Source organism: Triturus cristatus, chromosome 2_1 (assembly GCF_964204655.1).
Source record: "Triturus cristatus chromosome 2_1, aTriCri1.1, whole genome shotgun sequence".
NCBI lineage: Eukaryota > Metazoa > Chordata > Amphibia > Caudata > Salamandridae > Triturus > Triturus cristatus.
The window spans coordinates 1,073,494,498-1,073,514,546 of record NC_140581.1 but is presented as its reverse complement, the minus strand read 5'-3'; positions in this window follow the sequence as shown (position 1 = coordinate 1,073,514,546).

Here is a 20,049-nt window from a genome sequence, read left to right as displayed (position 1 = left end):
CCTCGGTGACTAGATCCTTTTGCACGACAGCAGCATCTTCAAGGGCTGAGATTCGCTCCTCAGCTTCCGTGACTCTTGTAGTGATCTCAGCAGATGATTTGATAACGCGACGGAGAGAGTTTTGTAGTTTACGGCAAACAGATTGTGTACATAAGTTCTCTTGTTTGGTTGCCTCTCTATGCTGCATAATCGTGTGATATATTGTCGCCAAGGAGACCTCCTCCGGTACCTCCGACAGACCCCCTTCGTTGTAATTAGGGGGTACCTGAGGGTTAGACTGAGATTGATCATCTCGAGAATTATCATGCAAGCTTTCCTGATACTGAAGTTTGGAGCCAGGAGCTTTGCGAACCATGCCGGCAGCCAAAGCCTTTGAAATCTCACTGGATCGCCAATCTGCTGCGTCACTGTCATAGTCCGACCATTGAAGATCGGGATCATCCTCCTCACCAGACAGTGAATGATCAGATACAGAATAAAACTTTTCTGTCGAGTCACTGAGCACAGACCCCCCAACATTATGAAAGTGTTCTGTAAAAAGTCCCGAAGCGGTATTAGCTAGATGTATATTAGAGGATGGGACTGCATTATCCAGAATGCACTGGGCTGGAGCAGAACTGGGAACAGCAGCAGAAGGACTTAGGGTCAGTGATTCTCTATGAGAAACATCCGACCCCTTGGACTGAAGCGGATCTGTAGAGGCCACCAAATGCGGGAGATTAATTGAGGATTGACAGAGGGAGGCATGTGTATTCAGCGAGGAAGGACTTTGCATAGTACCAGAGAGAGTAACAGAAACTGGGGTTGTTGTGATGGTAGCTGACGGACTAGGAAGTGCAGTCTTTTCCCTGGCCCCAAGCTTGACAAAAATATCGGACAGTGTCTGCCCCTTACCCGGTGCCGAGAAAGTGGAAGAGGTGGCTGTTACAGCCGGCTGACCGTGAGGAGGGATTTTGTCTGCCATGGGTGCTCTGCCTTTCCGAGAGGTTCCTGCATCCGCCGGATTTCGAGTAGAACTGCGGGGTTTCGCCGGTTTAGAAGCTGCTTTGGGAGCTTTAGGTGGCATCCCCGATATGAAGGATGGAACTGAAGTAAACGCCGGAGTCACCGAGAGGGAGAGCCGTGTGGAGGGCGCCGTGCAGAGCACAGAGAAGTCCAGGCACCAGGCAGCCCGCCAGAACCGCTGCAGCCTTAGTGAGAGAGCGGGTCTTAGAATATCCAGGTGAGATACAAAGGCCATACGTAATTGTAATTCTTCGTTTCTTTACTTTTCAAACCATTTTCAGACTCCCCGGCATTTTCAGCTATTCGAGATGCACAATGTTCGTCGGCTTGTCAACACGGTCCAGCGGAGCGAGACGCTGCCTCACTCGGCCAAGGTCGCGGCCGCCATCTTAGCTCCTCTGAAGAGAAATCTTCTTGACTCAGAATGGCTTATGATAGGGCTGCTTGAAGACCGAAACGAAATTGTGTACAAAAATGTTGTAGAATATGCATATGTAGTATATTTTCAGTACTCATAGTTTGGTTAGTACTGACAGTGGCCATCCCTTATTTGATGGTTACAAAAGAAAGGAATAACACTGAGATGAATGAGAAAGTAGCTAACATTAAAGGAAATAGGGTAGGATTAGAAGCACCAGATGAGAATAAGACAAAACGAGACAAAGTAGATTTAGAAGCACCAGATGAGTTAGACATATCGCACACTGTAACAGACAATGACACTGTATTAAATGTATTTACAAAGTTATTAGTGCAGTACGTGAACACTATGGAAGTTAGTGATTGTTATGTGTGTATGAAATTACCAGCATCAGTAGCAGAAGATGTGACATGTCATCATATTCCATTAACATATGGTATATCTTGTAGCGTTTCAGCAAGTTTGTTTTTATAGAACAGGAAAACTACAATATTATTATTCTAATGTAGGTGTGATTTTTTCCGAGGTTCCTATGCGAAAGAGCATGAACCAGTTCTTAGTACTAAAGACGCACAGTTTATGGGAGAATATTTTCAAACAATGAAGGCAATAGATATAGCCGAAGCACACAAGCACAATTTAACATGTAAATTACAGGAAGAGGAAAATATATTTTTGAATTTAGTTGAGCAAAGGAGACAGGACTTCCAGAGAAGGGCTTCGGAATCAAAACCAGAGATACCTCAATGGGCTGAGCAGTAGCGGTCCATGGAGGGAGTTCCATGAGGCGGGGCGGGGGAGGGGCAGGGTGGGGAAATGTAAACACCGGAATATGGATGAACGGAGGTAAGTACACATTTAAATAAATAAAAAGAATTTTGTTGCGTGCGCTGCATCATAGATACAGGGCTGAGGGTACAGCGCGTACATACGGGGCTGGGGGTACGGCGCGTACATACGGGGGGCTGGGTGTACGGCGCGTACATACGGGGGGCTGGGGGTACGGCACATACATACGGGGGAATGGGGGTACGGTGCGTACATACGGGGCTGGGGGTACGGTGCGTACATATGGGGGGCTAGGGGTACGGCACGTACATACGGGGCTGGGGGTACGGCGCGTACATACGGGGGGCTGGGGGTACGGCGTGGCTGGGGGTACGGCGCGTACATACGGGGGGCTGGGGGTACGGCGTGTACATACGGGGGGGCTGGGGGTACAGCACGTACATAGGGGCTGGGGGTACGGCACCTACATATGGGGACTGGGGGTACGGCGCATACATACGGGGCTGGGGGTAAGGTGCGTACATACGGGGGGCTGGGGGTACGGCACGTACATACGGGGGGCTGGGGGTACGGTCCGTACATATGCAATGTTGGGGTACGCACTGTACATGATGGCACGTACAATGTGGGTGATGGTGTGTACGGCGCGTACCGGGCCCCCTTTTCCTCGTGCATCGCGGCGTACTTCGCTTTTCTGGCTTTTTTTGGCTCCCGTAAAATATAGCCGTGCGGAGTGCTGTGGGTACGAATCGTACTTGCTGGTCCGTAAAACGCTGCCTGACTCCGTGCGGACATCGCGTACGCGCTGTCCAGGATCGGAATTGTATGTATTTTTTAGCCGTACAGTGTTTTTTACGAATCGTACGGAAATGGTATTTCTGTATGAATCGTACTTGCTGGTTTGTACGGTGGAATTCCCGGGTACGAGTCGTACGGAGAAAACACTCCGTACGACCATTTGTACCCGGGTTTTACAGGATCGGAATCGGCACCTATGTATTGATTAATTTATGAATACGGTTGGGAAATAAAGCATGGGAAAGTAAATTAAGGGGAGGGAACATAAAACAATGAGCTTAAAGAAAAGTATTAAACTTAGCATGGTGTGATGATCATCTCCCCTTTCCTTGTCCAATCAGAGTTAGGAGTTTCGTAAATTCGAAACATTCAGGGGTGGTACAGGCCCTCAGGCCGCCTGATTTTCCTCGACCCACCGTAGGTAAGGGTACTGCACAAAACCTTGGTGTCTGGTCTTGAGGAAGTTTCTCCCCCTTCTTCCTGATAGTGCCAAGGAAACTGTGGTCCGGGCTCTGATCTTGTCCTGATTGGACTATGCCAACGCTCTTTTGGTTGGCAGTCCAGGCTACCTTACAAGGTAATTGCAAGTAGTCCAAAATTCCGCGGCCAGACTACTGCTGGGACTTTCTTCTACTCTTAGTGTTCGGATCCATCTGTGTAACTTGCACTGGCTCCCAGTTGAATCTCGGCTAAAATTCAAGATGCTTTCCATTGCACATCGAGCTCTTAATAGTCTAGGCCCTATTTATCTTCAGAGGAGATTTGCCTTTTCTAAACCTAGCAGACAGCTTCGCTCGTCCAACCAGCTTTTGATACAGACCCCCAGGTTCAAGCTCCAAAGGATTGGCGGAAGCTCATTTGTCCGTAAAGCCGGATTGGCCTGGAACAGACTACCGTTGGCACTCCGGGGCATTCAGGACCCACAGCTTTTTAAGAAAAAACTCAAAACGTTGCTCTTTTAGCTTCTGATCTGTCTGCAGTCTACTTTTCTTTTTTGGGGCAAGCGCCGGGACACTTTGAGTAGCCGTGCGCTCTATAAGTTAAACATAACTTATAATAGAGGTAGTTTAGTTAGATTAGTTACCACAGAGAGATGGAGAATGCTGAGAGACTGAGACGCTGTCTGAAATTTGAGAAAATACTGAAGAAGATCCAAATCCAGAACTTTTGAGCCAGTTAATTAGAGAACATCACGGAAGAATCGAGGAGGCTCCTAATTAGAGAACATCACGGAAGAATCGAGGAGGCTCCTAATTAGAGAACATTGCGGAAGAATCGAGGAGGCATATATTAGAGAACATCGCGGAAGAATCAAGAAGGAAGATAGCGTCAGAGAGGGGTGCGGCGCAGGCGCCGTATCTAAAAGAGGTCATTTGTCCTGTCCTGAATCCTGTCCTGAGCTTTGGGCGCCTGATCTGTCCCAGGGGCCCTTCCCAATTCCTTGGCCAAGGGGTTGGTTTCCACACCATACTAGGTAAATATAATTCTGTGTAGTATGTCAATGCACTGCTCTCTCTTTTCTTCCCTACACTGGTTCTGTCATTGTAATAATTTTGTTTAATGATTATTCTGATTGAATTAATTTCTCTTCCTCCCCTTGTCAAAGACGGTGTTCCAACTGTATTATGGTTCTTGGCTCACATGAATTTATTAGATAAACAATTTAAACTCTCCTGAGTCTGTGGTTATTCAATAAATGTTTATTATATGTAATATTTCGACTATTTATCTAGCTAAATGGTCCATTGACCAGAGGAAAATACATTGGATCAAGAGGTTTGGTAAGATATAATCAGATAATATTCGTCTTACAGGTATTAGCACAATAAATTGACCCCAGCGGTATTTCCTAGCCTACATGAATGAGTGTGTTTAGAGGCCCAAGTGAATGTATAGTAAGTGAGTACCTGAAGTTGGTAATCCGCTGGATCACTGATAATCCAGGGTTGAAACCTACAACTTTAAATACCTGGGCATCCACATCACCCTCGACGAGAAGCAATGCTGCCACCTTAATATGACACTTTTTCTAAAGACGCTAAATGGAGAACTGTCAAATCGGAGTAAATTGCTCATCACCATTTTAGGTAGGATTGCATTTTATAAAACTATCATACTTCCAAAACTACTTTACATCTTGCGGCACTTTCCCTATGAAATTCCTCAGGAATACTTTGACAGAAAGTTACAATTGGTATGCACAAATGGGCCAGCAAACTTCCACGGATATCTTTCAGTAAGTGCACGCAGTCAGCACATTAATGTGGGCTGGAGCTGGCGGATATTCACCTTTACTGCAGACCACAGTGAATCAACATAGATAACTTGCACTTACAAAACGGAGGTGACCCAGCTTTTCTGCTTGCTCCTGATCTGCTTAACCTAGGGCAGCTTCCGGTAATCCTATATGGCATGCCATTTTCTAAGGCCCTACCACCAATGACTAAGTTAGTGCGCATCTGTTGGAATTAGGCCCTCCCTTGGATAGATTGGTGGATCAAACTGACAAAAGAGACCCTACTATGGCATAGTATGTGGCTTGGACAAGCCGCCCCCACTGACGAGATTATACAGGTGGAACTACATAGGAATCTCCAATTTGGGAGCTGTATGGGAGCGAAGCCACAATTTAAAAAATATCTGAGTCTTATCCTTCCCGTCTATAAAATTGGTGCAAGAGCACTCCTCTAGTATAACCTCCTTGTGGCTAAATTGACACTTGACCCCTTGGGCAGGACAGGGATCTCAACACTTTATCACTTCTTGGTGGCCAATGCCCCAAACCACTTCATTGAGCTTAGATCTAATTGGGAAGCAAATCCGGGTAGGCTAGAGCGGTTGACTCTAGGGAGGCACAGATGGCCCTCTGGGAGTAGCTGCATCACCAAGGTTGCGTACTATCCACAAAAGGACCTTTTTATACTCCAGATAGGCTATGGAGGACTCCCCAACTACAATGCTTAGGATGTAATTCGGCAATGGGAGACTTTTTTCCCCATCTTTGGGTGTGTCATCTGATACAAATTTACTGGCAAGAAATATACTTCTACTGCTGTGCTGGGTCCTTTGAAGGCCTATCAATCCCTCGCCTAATGTAACAAATTTAGGGGTGATGGAGGAGTTAGATGGCACCCAAGGAGAGTGTACATTCAAAAGAAAGAGCGCCCTTTTCATCAAAAGACATAGCAAAACACTAGCTTTCAGAGGTAACCTCACTTATACAAGAAGGGATAAGAGGCATGGACTTGAGTTCTAGTGTGACGGGACAGAGGTTGTAAAGGCAAATACAAGAAAATCTGGGGACGTGCAGTTCCAGAATGTTCAGTAATGTCTACTACAGTAATGTAATTTGCCATTCAACAATCTATTATCTGTCTGTTGATAATGAACAATGCCATCTATTTCGAAAAAATCATTAAAAAGGTTTTTACTATATATAAATAATTAGACAAAAGTCTGCTTTATCCTGCTCTGCCTTGAGAGGGTGTCGTGTGATGCCCAGAGCAGTACCCGACCAGATACGCTTATTCACGCTCAAAATAAAACGTGTGCACGTGCACTCGACTTGCGGTAAGTATTCATTTATTGAAGATAGGAACAGCAGCTCATGCAATATGTTTTGGCCTAATGGCATGCACACGTTTTATTGTGAATGTGAGTAAGCATATATATAATATATTGTATATATATATTTTTTTTGGCTTGGTAGGTAATTTACCGATTCAAAGCTGTAATACTGAGGCTTTTGTCATTTTACTGCTCCGCATGCATGGCACTGTGTTAATCCTATGCTTAAAAACTTTGCTGTAGAAATGGCAAAAGTCCCTTTCTATCCCAATGTGGATGGGACTGTACTTATCCTATGCTTAAAGATTTTGATAGAAAAGCAGACATTTGAGGTGAGCAGATTCAGTGTTGCTGGTGTTGGGGGTGCTCTATACAGGAGCTGCTCTCCACCTAAACTTGTGAACTACCCGGAGTTCTCTGATTCCTATATATAAATATATATATATATATTACCTACTGGCGATCGCCAGTAGGTAGTTATAGTTAGGACCTATTTTCCATAGGAAATCCGCAACATTCTATTCCCAATAACTTTGGCGCCGGTTGACGAATCTTCGCGAAATTGTCAAAACTTTTGGCCAGCTCCGGTCTGTCCCTATTCTGAAAGTCTCAGGGTGATTCGTCAAGCGAGAGCCGAGAAAAAAGGGGGGTCTCAAAACGTGTTTTCCCCATGCAATTTTCATAGGAACCTTTAGTCGCGGACGGGAAAAAGGGTTTAGAGATTTGGGCTCCCCTAACCAGGTGGCTCAGCACATTGAATGTACAGGAGGCGTAGCTACGTTTGGTAATATGTAGCAATGCTTCCGTCATGTATCTATTTATTTTTTGTCTGTCTTCCGTTTCCTATTCTCCTGCCCCCCCCCTCCTCCTCTCCGCTCCTGCCTTGCCCCACTTACCTGGATTCACTATCTTCCTCCTCTCCCATTCGTCTCCGGCTCATGGATTTTCCTGTGTTGTATCGCTACTTTTTACGTCTTTACTTTTTGTCTAATTGATTATTGGTCAATTTGGTTAATTGATTTCCACTGCTTGTAATACATATTGATAATGGTTTCTTTGGACTTGGGGTGGGGGAGCGGGGTTTTTTTCTGGTCTGGAATTGAAGTTATCGCATTGTAATCTTTTGTTTGGCAAATTAAAAAAAAATGTAAAAAGAGAAACTTTAGTCACAGCTACAGCCCGAACTGCTGAACGGAATTACACCAAATTTGGCAAAAAGGTAGCCCTTGGTTCAGAGTCGTGCCTTTTAGTTAAATGGTGTAAATCCGTAGTTTTTAAAATATTAATGGAAAAAGAAATATATATATCTAGGAGGAGCCTAACCACACATCTCATCGTGAGATCTGATTGGCTGTCAGCACTTCATCCAAGAAGTGTTGGCAGCCATCTTGGGACCAATATACATGATAGCACCTCATTAAAAATCATTGCAGTTAATAAAAGGTTTTAAGACTTTAGTTACATTATAAATCATTTGTTGATGGTACCATACTCATATTAGGAATTGTGGTGTGTTCTAAGGGGATTTTACCATGTGAAAAAATCCTTCTGCTGGGATATCATAATCATGTTTGAGAGAAAACTATTTTCCCACAGAAGTTTGGAAGTTGATCTATAAGCTAAACTGAGAGCATATTTGCTGTAAATTCACATTATCTTTCTCAGTCATGTGAGAATGAAGTCTAACATTCTCAGTAAAACATGTACATCCAACAAGGGCAGAGACTGTCAGTTGATTCCTTTGTGTTCTACTACAGCTTCCCAGAGTGTTCTAAAGAACAACTAGAGCGCTAACAGTCCTACTTATGACAAACGTGTTGCACACCTGAAGCCATCTTGATTGGAATAAAGTGGTAACACTTAAAACATTTAATTTAAAAAGGAACTGAAAGTTTTTCCTACTGAGGAGACTGTAGTAAATGAGGAAATTATGAAACTTCATAACAAATAAGTCTCCTAAGATGGCCACCAGAGACAAAAGAGCCCAAATGTAGCCCAAATATCACCCAGATGTAGCCCAAGTATAGCCCAATGACAAAATGTCCCAGAGTGTTCTAACGAACAACTAGAGCGCTAGCAGTCTTACTTATGACAAAAGTATGGCACACCTGAAGCCATCTTGATTGGAATAAAGTGGTAACACTTAAAACATTTAATTTGCAAAGGAACAAAATGAGGGGGTTCATTTTGCCATAGAAATTATGATTAGTGCTGCAGAAAGAAAAATTAGGGCACATTTTGACTTCTCAAATCCTCTTCTATTTCATAAAAAAATTCTGACATGCAGACTGAAACATGGACTTTGAATAGCAGCAGCAGACTTCCCTGGTGAGCAGTAGCTTTACTACAGTGATCTAATGAGCAACTAGAGTGCTAACATTCAGAATTTATGGCAAATCTGTGACACATCTGAATGCCTTCTTGATGGAACCAAAGCAAAAAACTGAAAGTATTTCCTACTGAGGAGACTGCAGTAAATGAGTAAATTAGGAAACTTCATAACAAATAAGTCTCCCAAGATGGCCACTAGAGACAAAAGAGCCCAAATGTAGCCCAAATATCACCCAGATGTAGCCCAAGTATAGCCCAATGACAGAATGTCCCAGAGTGTTCTTAGGAACAACTAGAGCGCTTACTGTCTTACTTATGACAAAAGTATGGCACACCTGAAGCCATCTTGATTGGAATAAACTGGTAACACTTAAAACATTTAATTTAAAAAGGAACACAATGAGGAGGCTCATTTTGATAGAAAAGCAGACATTTGAGGTGAGCAGATTCAGTTTTGCTGGTGTTGGGGTGCACTATACAGGAGATGCTCTCCACCTAAACTTGTGAACTACCCGGAGTTCTCTGATTCATATATATATATATATATATATATATATATATATATATATATATATATATATATATATATATATATATGATAACACACCGGGGGGGTCCAAAGCAATGAGCCGCACTCGAGCATCTGCTTTCCCCAATGCCATGAAAGGGAAGAGCAGCAGCGCTTGCCGTTAGTGAAGCGTCTGACTGGAACCTGCCGCACTCGAGTCACAGATCTGCTTTCTTGCTTTGGACACCCCCGGTGTGTTATCATTATGTGCGGCCGTCCTGCCGCAGAGCCAGCACCACCACGCAAATCCAAGAGGGCCACGGGTTCCTGATACACGGAGCTCATGTGGAGCTGAGGTCAAGGATATTGAGCAGCGACGTCTCCGGGGGCTCGTGGTGAGCCTTGAAATGCTATCATTTAAGAGAGCATCCATTAACCAATGCGGACTACATTTCCCATAAGCCCTACGTGTTGTCTCATCCAGAGCCGCCGATTCACGGCACATGATTGCAGGTTCAAAAGGGAGGCGGTACCCGACATGCTCTTACTGACTGTCTACCTCTGAAGAAGAGAAAACTCTCGAAGCGCGTCAGGTTCCAGTCAGACGCTTCACTAACGGCAAGCGCTGCTGCTCTTACCTTTCATGGCATTGGGGAAAGCAGATCTGTGACTCGAGTGCGGCTCATTGCTTTGGACCCCCCGGTGTGTTATCATTATGTGCGGCCGTCCTGCCGCAGAGCCAGCACCACCATGCAAATCCAAGAGGGCCACGGGTTCCTGATACACGGAGCTTATGTGGAGCTGAGGTCAAGGATATTGAGCAGCGACGTCTCCGGGGGCTCGTGGTGAGCCGTGAAATGCTATCATTTAAGAGAGCATCCATTAACCAATGCGGACTACACCTCCCATAAGCCCTACGTGTTGTCTCATCCAGAGCCGCCGATTCACGGCACATGATTGCAGGTTCAAAAGGGAGGCGGTACCCGACATGCTCTTACTGACTGTCTACCTCTGAAGAAGAGAAAACTCTCGAAACGCGTCAGGTTCCAGTCAGACGCTTCACTAACGGCAAGCGCTGCTGCTCTTACCTTTCATGGCAATGGGGAAAGCAGATCTGTGACTCGAGTGCGGCTCATTGCTGGACCCCCCCCGGTGTGTTATCATATATATATATATATAGAAACGCGTAGGGCTTTTAAAACGAACAAGATGCTACCTGTTGATTGCCAAAATATAGGACGATGTGAAAAATAAAGCGGAGTCCTGCTGTCTCCTTGTGCGCGCTCTCAACTTGGGCAACTTTTTGATGAAATATTTTCCGGCCGGTCCTGTCGGGAGAGCTACGACGCCACCATGAAGCTGAGGGTGGACTGCCTTGTGCAAATGGACTGGACTAGCGCACAATTGGCAGAAGGAACAGTTCAGCAGTTAAGAATCAGCGGCACACATCTTGAAGCTCACTGGAGAGCATCAAATATGCAATAAAGGATGCAAATGCGGCAAAAACCCACCGGAGGGTCATAATTGAACAGACGAAGGAACTACGAGTCCCAGAACACCGATTGCCTAAAACACGCCCACTGGAGGGCTGTCCACCAGAGGAGGTTAAACAAAGTAATGACTCTTACCTTCGTCTCCTTTGCCTCACTGCTTGCAACGCCCGCGACCAAGGAACAGAATGTTCCGAAACGCGTAGGGCTTTTAAAACGAACAAGATGCTACCTGTTGATTGCCAAAATAAAGGACGATGTGAAAAATAAAGCGGAGTCCTGCTGTCTCCTTGTGCGCGCTCTCAACTTGGGCAACTTTTTTTTTTTTGAAACCGTTTATTACAGAATCCAAAAAATATACAAAGATGGGCCTACAACCTTCAGGCCGGCCGCTAGCAAGCAGAAGGAGCTTGTGATACAGACAATAGCACGCATGCTGCGGCAGAGGGAAAGTCACAGGAGTTGGAAAGCGGTGGCAGCCACACCATCCTGACCCCACATAACGGTTTCTTTTAATATAAATAACAACAAAAAACAAATCCACAAGGCAACCCACAATCGGAAACAGCAGCATGTGCTCCCCGAGGAGGGGGACCCCACTAGTCCATAGGAGTATCGAGGGGGGGAAAAGGTCAGGACGGGGACTAAGTAAACTCATTACCCAGAACCGGAAAGACAAACTGGCTAAGGAGACGGGGCCGGTGACGGATCGGGCAATAACGGCGGGGTACAAATTCCCCCACGGTAGGCGTTCCAGGGGCCCCACACTTTCACCCATTTCCCAGGCTTACCTCTCGCAACATACACCACCTTTTCCCGGAACATGCACCAATCCATGTTATCCTTCCACGCCGAGACAGTCGGCGACCTCTGGGAACCCCACAGTTGAGCAATGTCCCGTTTGGCCACCATATATCCCAGAGTCACCCACCACGTCTGCGGCACCGAGTAGTCGGTTGGCTCCCACACATTCAGAAGACATCTCCTCGCCTCGGGCAGCAGCGGCACACGCGTAACTACCCGCAAAACCTCATGCACTCCACTCCAGAATCGCGCCACATCCGGGCATTCCCACAAAATATGGAGAAAGGTCCCCAAAGAGCCACACCCATGCTTACACAACCCGTCCACAGTATAGCCCATACGCATCAGCCTCGGCCCCGTAACATAGACCCTATGGAGTATCTTGAGCTGGACGAAGCGAAGGCGGGCCGGTATGGCCACCTCTTTCGGGGAGGCCACCGCAGACACCCAGTCCTCGTCATCCAGCTCCAGTCCATCGGCAACCCATGCCTCACGGAGGCTAGTCAGCAGTCCCGAACGGTCATTGATAAGTTTTTTATAAATTAATGAAATAGTGCCGTCCGGTACATGCCCATCCAGCACTCTATCTTCTAGCGGGGAGTACTCCGGGATGGAGGCGACGTCCGGAAAAACGGAGCACAACGCATGACGAATCTGCAGATATCGAAAATACTCCCTGTCCTGCAGCTGGAATTCTGTCTGCAGCACATCGAACGTCTTGAATCCCCCCCTCGTCCAGAGGTCGCCCACCCTGCTGATGCCTATCATGTCCCATTTCTCAAAGCCCTTCGAGGTCCACAGAGAGCCCAGCCACTCAGATGCGTATAATGGCGTCGCCCGGGTCAAGCGATCCTTCCACCCCATCGCCACGTTAGCCGTGTGCCACACCCGTACCATGACCCCCGTGGGGCCCGTCAGCCGCGCGTCATGCGAGCTAGAATAAAGCGCCCGATTATAGTCACCGCCCGGCAGCAAGAGCTTATCCATCTCAAAGGCCGGGTTCGGGGCGGGCCCGTAAAGGCCGTGATTGATCGCAGCCAGCTGGGAGGCCCAGTAATATCGCTTGATATCTGGGAGGGCAACCCCCCCGTCATACCACGGGAGCGTCAGCTTCGCCAGGGCGATACGCGGCCGACCCTCCCAAAACAGTCGGCGCTGCAAACTCTCCACCTCGCGAAAGTAACGTGCCGGGACAGCGTCCATTGTATTCTGCAAAGCATACAGGAAACGTGGCAGCGACATCATCTTAAACAATGCCGCTCGGCCGAGCGGCGAGAGCGGCAAGCGCTTCCAACGCGCGACGTCCTCCTTCAGGCGCTGGAGGGGGGGAAGCAAGTTCTGGCTATATCGGGCCTCCACGTCCAGGGTAATGAAGACACCCAGGTACCTAAATCCCCGCGGGGCGATCTGAATAGGACAACCCCGCGGAAGGATAGGATCCTCCCCAGAAAGGACATATACACACGATTTAGCCCAGTTGATGACCAGGCCGGAGTTGAGGCCAAATGAGTGCAATACATCAACCAGTACTATCAGTGATTTACGTGGGGAAGCCAGGTACAGAAGAATGTCATCAGCGTAAAGAGATACGCGGTCCTCATACTCGGGGGACCAGCGGAGACCACGAATAGAAGGTTCCCACCGCAGCCACTCCGCCAGGGGCTCCAGGGCAAGCGCGAAGAGGAGCGGTGATAATGGGCAGCCCTGTCGCGTGCCCCTGCCCAGCTCAAACGGAGCCGACACTCTACCTTTCACAACCACCTGCGCTAGCGGTCCCGAGTACAACAATTTCACCCAGCCGATGAATCCCGGGCCAAACCCAAACTTCGCCAGTGTTGCCCAAATATATGGCCACTCAAGTGTGTCAAACGCCATAGTGGCGTCCAGGGATGCCAAAATGGCCGGTTCCCGTATAAACGGGACACGTGCGAGCACCCCATGCAAGCGCCGCAGGTTAAGCGCAGTGTTGCGATGAGGGATAAAGCCGGACTGATCCTGGTGAATCAAGTCGCACACCACGCCAACCAGCCGAGTAGCCAACACCTTGGCGAGAATTTTGGGCTCCGCATTCAACAGCGAGATAGGCCGATAAGATGTGACCCGGTCCCGCGGCCTCCCCTCCTTATGAATAACCACAATAGTAGCCAGACGCTGGTCTAGCGGGAGGGAACCCGCCGAGTGGGCCGCGAGGAACATAGCACGGAGATGTGGCGCCAGCGTATCCGGTCGCAGCTTGTACAACTCGATGGGAAGACCATTAGGACCCATGGCCTTGCCGGAAGCGACCGAACGTATGGCGAGGGCAATTTCTCAGAAGTTGGGGCGGCGTCCAACGACACTCTGTCCTCCTCCGAAAGGGAAGGCAGCGCGATATCTCTGAGCAGGGCATGGGAATCCTCTTCCGAGCGGGAGGACACCGGGGAATACACCCCACGGAGATATTCTGCAAAGCAGTCAACAATTTCTTCCGGCTCAGTAACACACACACCATCCTGTTTCTCAATCACTGGGACAACTCGACTCGCTCTCTCCTTTTTGTCCAGCCACGCAATCAATTTACCGGCCTTATCACCCACATCATACAGTCTCCCCTGTTGCTCTCTACTGAGGCCCCTGGCCGCCTCCGTGACGAGGGCCTTATAGGCCGCTTGCTTGAGTCGGAGAACATGTAATTTGTCATCCGTCACCCCACATTCTAGATCATCCTCCAACTCGGTTATCTCAGTTTCAATACGGGTCACCTCCTCCCGCTCGCGCCTCCGGGAATGGGAAATAAGGGACAGGGCCTCCCCCCGGAGTACCGTCTTGAACGCCTCCCACAGAGAGACCGCCGATGACACAGACCCCACATTATCGTCAAAGAATCGCTTAAGGGATTTAACCAACTCTGCGCGAATGGTGGGGTCACGCAGGTACCAAGGATTAATCGGGACCACCCTACCCTCTCCCCTCGGGAGAATATCAAAACGCAACAAGAGTGGGGAGTGGTCTGAAATACCCCGCGCCAAATGGCGCACCTCCCCTATCCTCCCCGCAAGCGCCGCCGGCACCAGGACATAATCTAGCCGTGAGAGACTACCATGGGCCCCAGAATGAAAGGTGTACTGTAGCTGCGTGGGATGTTTTAAACGCCAACAATCCACCAGTCCCAAGGTATCCAAGAGGCCAGACAACCACGCTTGGGCACGGGGGAGATCCCTAGGGGGGTGACGATCCTCCATTCCGGAAACCACAGCGTTAAAATCCCCCCCAACCACTAGAATCCCCTCCGGAAGGCCAAGGAGGAGGCGTCCCAAATCCGCAAAGGTGGTCGTCTGCAACCCTGGCGGGACATAGACAGACACAAAAACGACCACTCTGCCCTCCATTCTACCCACCAGAACCGTGTAACGTCCCCTGTCATCATGGAGCACCTCATCAATTTCCAACGGGAGCGAGTTCTTGACCATGATGCCCACACCCCTTGAACCAGACGTGAAGCCCGAATGGGCCACAAGGCGGTAGCCCCGTCGATTCATAGCACAAAAGGAGTTACCAATGAGGTGTGTCTCCTGCAGAAAAACTATATCGGGCGAAATTCGTTTCAGGAACTGCAGGACCACACCTCGTTTTATCCTGTCCCCCAGTCCATTAACATTCCAGGACAAAAGACTCAGTCCCCTACCCCCCATCATAAACGAAAGCAATCACTCGTCCCCCAGAGAGCACTTTAGAAATAGCACACCGATACATTTGCCTTGTGGTGTAAACGAACAACACCCCACCCCAACCCAACCGCCCCAACAAAACTCCCCCCTCCCTGCACCCCTGCATGAGCCCAGACAGCCCCCCCAACTTGCAGTGTGCCTGTCGCCCCTATATAATGAAACTAGCTAGACCCCCTAGAGGAGGAAAGAGTACCCCTTCTAGACCCCGCACCACCTCCAGAGGAGGGAAAAACGAATACAGAAAAACGAAAAACCCTAAGCTTGGCCGAGAGTGGCATCATATCCGTCCAGAGTGAGGCCCAGTATCAACACCTCAGTCCCGGTCCAGTGGGCCTTCTCCTCCCGCCGCCCCCCCCCCGCCATCCCGATCACGACCCCCAGACAGAGTGTCCAGCCAGTCCCCGGCCACTTCAGGACGATCAAAAAAGTGTGTGCGACCATCCACCTCTATCCGCAGCCTGGCCGGGAAGAGCATGGCGTATTTTAAGTTCATGTCCCGAAGCCGCCGCTTGACGCCCAGGAAACTTAGTCTCTGCTTCTGGACCGCTTGGGTAAAGTCCGGATAAAAGTTCACCTCCATGTTCTCCAGCTTAAGCGGCCCTTGCAGTCTGGAGGCTTGCAGAATCGCGTCTCTGTCCCGAAAGTTAAAAATACGGGCAATGAGAGGCCGCGGAGGGGCTCCGACCTTCGGCTTTCCCCCGGGAACTCTATGAGCCCTCTCCACGGCAAAGAATTTACTCAGCCCCCGAGGCTGGAGATGGGTAGTGATCAGGTCCTCCACAAAGAGATCCGCCGCCGCCTCCTCCCGTCCCTCGGGTACTCCGATGATGCGGATGTTATTCCTCCGGGCCCGACTCTCGGAGTCCTCCAGGCGCCGATCCATGAGCGCACTCGCCTGACGAAGTCAGTGCACCTCCATTTGGAGGGCCGCCACCTCAGTCGTGAGGCCCGACGCGGTGTGAGCCAAAGAATCGACCCGGTCGTTGGTCTTGGAGAGATCAGCCCTCACCAGGTTGACATCAACTAGGACCGCGTCGTTTTTATGGGCTAAGGTGTCAAACCGCTGGCCCACCGAGGCCTTCATCTCAGCAATGGCGCCCATGACGTCTTGCAGAGTCAGCTCTGTGGGCAGATCCGGGGCATCCGGGGGGCACTCAGAGGACTTGTGCGGTCCACCGGGAGATCCCTTCGGGAGGGTGTAGCGGTCCATGATGTTGGCCTGATGTGCAGCGCCACGCCGGGTCGACTTGGCCTTTAACTGATCGCCATCTTGTTTCGTGGCCATCGTCGCGGGTCTCACACCCTCACCAGCCACGCAGTAAAAGGCCAGCAATCAAGGCCACGGGCTCCGGGGGGTCACCCCAGGACGGCGGAGCGGGCCACAGTAGGCAGGCAGGCTGGGTCACCCAGCGAGGCCACCCCAACACAAAGAGCGCCGCGATCCCACCTGCAAAGATGGCAAGGGGGCGCGAAAGTGAAAGTGAAAGTGCGGGGTACGCGACTCGCCAGGCCCAGCCCGCCGTTGTTGTTCACTTTGCCACCGGGTCGCCCCCAAACGCGAGTCCGGGGTCAGGAGCGAAGCAGGCCGCAAACTTCAATCCGTGCTCACTCCGGCACCCGAGGTCCGATTCGAAAAAGGGAAACGGGTACCACCTCGGCTCAGGCTCACCGACACAGTCCCCTCAACCGATGCAGGATGAAGACAGGATAAACGTAGGAGGTCGCGGAGGTCCTCGGGAGCCTCGCACCTACGCGGCCATCTTGGTTGCGCGCTAGGCTCCTCCTCCCAACTTGGGCAACTTTTTGATGAAATATTTTCCGGCCGGTCCGGTCGGGAGAGCTGCGACGCCACCATGAAGCTGAGGGTGGACTGCCTTGTGCAAATGGACTGGACTAGCGCACAATTGGCAGAAAGAACAGTTCAGCAGTTAAGAATCAGCGGCACACATCTTGAATCTCACTGGAGAGCATCAAATATGCAATAAAGGATGCAAATGCGGCAAAAACCCACCGGAGGGTCATAATTGAACAGACGAAGGAACTACGAGTCCCAGAACACCGATTGCCTAAAACACGCCCACTGGAGGGCTGTCCACCAGAGGAGGTTAAACAAAGTAATGACTCTTACCTTCGTCTCCTTTGCCTCACTGCATGCAACGCCCGTGACCAAGGAACAGAATGTTCCGAAACGCGTAGGGCTTTTAAAACGAACAAGATGCTACCTGTTGATTGCCAAAATAAAGGACGATGTGAAAAATAAAGCGGAGTCCTGCTGTCTCCTTGTGCGCGCTCTCAACTTGGGCAACTTTTTGATGAAATATTTTCCGGCCGGTCCGGTCGGGAGAGCTGCGACGCCACCATGAAGCTGAGGGTGGACTGCCTTGTGCAAATGGACTGGACTAGCGCACAATTGGCAGAAGGAACAGTTCAGCAGTTAAGAATCAGCGGCACACATCTTGAAGCTCACTGGAGAGCATCAAATATGCAATAAAGGATGCAAATGCGGCAAAAACCCACCGGAGGGTCATAATTGAACAGACGAAGGAACTACGAGTCCCAGAACACCGATTGCCTAAAACACGCCCACTGGAGGGCTGTCCACCAGAGGAGGTTAAACAAAGTAATGACTCTTACCTTCGTCTCCTTTGCCTCACTGCATGCAACGCCCGTGACCAAGGAACAGAATGTTCCGAAATGCGTAGGGCTTTTAAAACGAACAAGATGCTACCTGTTGATTGCCAAAATAAAGGACGATGTGAAAAATAAAGTGGAGTCCTGCTGTCTCCTTGTGCGCGCTCTCAACTTGGGCAACTTTTTGATGAAATATTTTCCGGCCGGTCCGGTCGGGAGAGCTGCAACGCCACCATGAAGCTGAGGGTGGACTGCCTTGTGCAAATGGACTGGACTAGCGCACAATTGGCAGAAGGAACAGTTCAGCAGTTAGGAATCAGCAGCACACATCTTGAAGCTCACTGGAGAGCATTAAATATGCAATAAAGGATGCAAATGCGGCAAAAACCCACCGGAGGGTCATAATTGAACAGACGAAGGAACTACGAGTCCCAGAACACCGATTGCCTAAAACACGCCCACTGGAGGGCTGTCCACCAGAGGAGGTTAAACAAAGTAATGACTCTTACCTTTGTCTCCTTTGCCTCACTGCTTGCAACGCCCGCGACCAAGGAACAGAATGTTCCGAAACGCGTAGGGCTTTTAAAACGAACAAGATGCTACCTGTTGATTGCCAAAATAAAGGACGATGTGAAAAATAAAGCGGAGTCCTGCTGTCTCCTTGTGCGCGCTCCCAACTTGGGCAACTTTTTGATGAAATATTTTCCGGCCGGTCCGGTCGGGAGAGCTGCGACGCCACCATGAAGCTGAGGGTGGACTGCCTTGTGCAAATGGACTGGACTAGCGCACAATTGGCAGAAGGAACAGTTCAGCAGTTAAGAATCAGCGGCACACATCTTGAAGCTCACTGGAGAGCATCAAATATGCAATAAAGGATGCAAATGTGGCAAAAACCCACCGGAGGGTCGTAATTGAACAGACGAAGGAACTACGAGTCCCAGAACACCGATTGCCTAAAACACGGCCACTGGAGGGCTGTCCACCAGAGGAGGTTAAACAAAGTAATGACTCTTACCTTCGTCTCCTTTGCCTCACTGCATGCAACGCCCGTGACCAAGGAACAGAATGTTCCGAAACGCGTAGGGCTTTTAAAACGAACAAGATGCTACCTGTTGATTGCCAAAATAAAGGACGATGTGAAAAATAAAGCGGAGTCCTGCTGTCTCCTTGTGCGTGCTCTCAACTTGGGCAACTTTTTGATGAAATATATACATATACATATATATTTATTCAATGAAATAAACGTAGGTTTCAGGCCTGATATAGTTAGGAATTAGCATTTAAAAAACCTTAGAAATTCACTGAAAAAACAATAGGTTTTAGGGGTGTTATAGCTAGCTGGACATTTCACTCGAACAAAACCATTGAAATTCCTCCGACATAGTTAGTTGTACTAACTACATCTTGCGCGCCCGCAATCCACTGCTGATGATGTCACATATTACATCATTCATGACATGGCCAGTGACATCACTGATGACATCTCAAATGACATCACTGATGACATCACTGATGACATCATCCAGTGAATGTGGTTCGGTTCGTTATTTAAATATGTATTATATATCTAGCAAGTTGCATTGAAGAATGAGTGGATATATAAATATAAATATCTGGATGGAGGATTTAGTAGCAGTGTGATTGACTGTTTACTTAACTAATTTATAGTGTCTCACTAAATATATTGGATAGTGACTAAACTGTGTGAATATCTGTATCACTTTGTCAGTTGTGTAAACTGCTGCACTAGTTGGTTACTAGCTACGTGAAAGTCTATATTATTTATTGATTAGTTAACTGAGTATTTGAATGGGAGAGTGAATGTGTGTGTGGTTCGGTGGGGGGGTGTGTGACTGCCCAAAGATGTGTGAATAGTTGATTCAGTAGGTATATGAAGTTAAAACTACATGTTATAACAGTTGTTTGGGTGAGTGAATATCTTTATGGGTGTGGCGATGAGCAAATATATGTCTCAATGGTACATGTCCAACAAACTAG